The following is a 2846-nucleotide window of genomic DNA, read 5'->3' as shown; positions in this document are numbered from 1 at the left end:
GAATAGGTAGAAAGAGCTCATAGTTTAAGCTATGATCCCTTTCAATGCATTTCATGGCAACATATGTCTCTAGGGGTCCTAGGATCCCTAGAGACCTATTTGATTTATTATAATGGGTCAAAAGGGGTCATAGGATAACCTATGACCCCTTTTGACATATTTCATGACAACATATGTCCCTAGAGGTCCTAGGACCCTTAAGGACCTATTTGATTTGTTGAAATGGGTTGAAAGATGTCATAGTTTAACCTATGACCCATTTTGACACTTTTTATAACAATATGTCCCTAGGGTTCCTAGGCCCCCTAGGGACCTATTTGATTTGTTCGAATGGGTCAAAATTTTTCATAGGTTCATAGGTTCACCTATGACTCTATTCAACATACTTCATGACAACATATGTCCCTAAGGGTCGTAGGCCCCCTTGGGACCTATTTGATTTGTTTGAATGGGTTGAAAGGGGTCATAGGTTATCCTATGACCCCTTTCAACATATGTCCCTAGGGGTCCAAGGCCCCCTAGGGACCTATTTGATTTGTTTGAATGTGTCAAAAGGGTTCACAGGATAACCTAGGACTGCTTTTAGTGTATTTCATGACAACATATATCTGTACAGGTCCTAAGATCCCTAGGGACCTATTTGATTTGTTTGAGTGGGTCAAAAGGGGTCATAGGATAACCTATGACCCCTTTTGACATATTTCATGACAACATATGTCCTTAGGGGTCCTAGTGTAAGAATTTACCTTAGGGAAAACTAACACCAAGATAAAGAAGCTCAGACACTAGCACAATATGGACCAATAATGGATGATCAGAACAATAATGAGAATATCATATATGTACATACACACTAGAAGTGCCTATATATAAAGGCTTATAGATTGACTAGGAGTTAGGAAGGTGATAAGCCTCACAACTAAGCACATGACCACCAAGAGTGGATTATCCTCCATTGAACACAAAAGTTAGTGCAATGATGAGAGGATAAGAATATCCATGTGTATCTCATAAAGAGATGTTGTAGACACCATGTACTTAATTGAAGTGTGAAAAATTGTGTTGTCTAGATGAAACTTAGATTAATATGCAAACTCCTATGTTGTCACCAAGACAACTCATATGACTATGCATACTCCTAGGTGTCTATATGATAAATAATAAAATAATGCATTTAACCTAAGTAAAATTAAGTAAAGTGTAATAATAATTAATTATTTACACTAACACCTCCCCTTAAATGCAACTCAGGGGAATGCACTTAAGTTTACAAAAGCTATGATGAAAATGCATGATGGGTCTCATGTACTAAGTCATGTTAGGTACCCATGTACAAATGCAATGCTCTACATGCAATGCAATGAAATCTCCTTGAAAAAGGAGAAAGAGGGAAAACCTCATGGGAAAAACCTTCCCCCAAAAAGAGAGATAAGTACAATAAATAAGTATGAGAAGGAAAAAATCTCATAAGAGGAAAAGGTCCCCCAACATAAGAGAGAAGAAGTAGAAGAAGAAAGGAGACAACGTAGTCCCCCCTCAATACAGAATGCCCATTAGTGATAGCTACTCCAAGATGAATGTAGAAGCTAATCCATCACTACTAAATAATATTCAGGTCCCCTTAGGAAGAAAAAATGTCATAGGTACATATGAGATGCTTCCCTAATGTGTAGAAAGAATCATGAAGATGAATGGTGTCTTTGAAAATTGCTCAACTATCCTTGTGTCAATACTAACGGTCACCCCTTCCAACACTATTGAAAAGAACAATTTCAGATCTAGCAAGGATGGATGTAGAACATATCCCAAAGAACCGATTGTTCCTCAAATTATAAAGGGACCTCCTACAACTATTGTATGTAAGGATCCATAATCATATAAACCTTGAAAGATTGTTCATGTAGAGAATGGACAAGGGGGTCAAAGTGTTCCCTAGTAACAACTGAAGAAGGATCATCTTAATCAAAGAGAAGATGTATATCATCAATAATTTTTGCCAGATTTTTGATGTGGGACTCCACAAACAAACTTAAAATATCTATCAAGTAGTCATCCCCTAATTCTAGAACTGGAAGACAAGTTGTACCCAACTATACTGAATTACATGGACCTATCATTGTACCAATGTATGCATGTGGAATTTTCTAATGTTGTGATCATTTCCTCCTACTATCTAAAGGATTCCCCACCAATGAACCTATTGAGTCAAGTGGTTAAATGTGCCCAACAAGGTCTAGTGGAAGAAGAAGAAGAAATTCCTCAACTGTTTGTGAAACCTACAAAGGTGGTGTCCTACGAGTCAGAGTTGAAGGAATATTATCTTCCAAGTCACTATCATCACTTTCTATGAAGGAGGAAGAAGGAGTTGAAGAAGCCAAACTTGGACAAGTTTATTCAAAGTGAACACTCCTCTCAAAGAAGATTTCATGTGTCTCTAGATCCATGATTTTGTATGCCTTAATGTGGTTAGGATATCCAACAAATATACAGGGTTTTCTTTGAGGTTTGAATGCCTTTCGTCTTTGTGGAGGTATCTTGGCCCATGTTGGACAACCAAAAAATTTAAAGTGTTTTACACTTGGTTTTCTCCCACACCAAGCCTCAAAAGGTGTAATTTCATCTATGGTCTTATAGGGACTTATGTTTTGGATGTAATTGGCACAACACATGGCTTTTGCCCAAAACAATTGATCTAGAGACTTTTGTTGAAACATACAAGTGGTCATCACCTTAAGGGTTCTATTCTTCCATTTAAAAACACCATTTTGTTGTGGAGTACATGCAACTGAATGTTGAATATCAATTGCCCCATAAGTACAAAAGTCTATAGGCCTTGAGTTCACATA

Source organism: Cupressus sempervirens, chromosome 11 (genome assembly GCF_028749045.1).
Source record: "Cupressus sempervirens isolate cs-2001-9-10 chromosome 11, ASM2874904v1, whole genome shotgun sequence".
In the NCBI taxonomy this organism is placed as follows: Eukaryota; Viridiplantae; Streptophyta; class Pinopsida; order Cupressales; family Cupressaceae; genus Cupressus; species Cupressus sempervirens.
The sequence above is the reverse complement of the archived record's forward strand: the minus strand, read 5'-3'. Positions refer to the sequence as shown.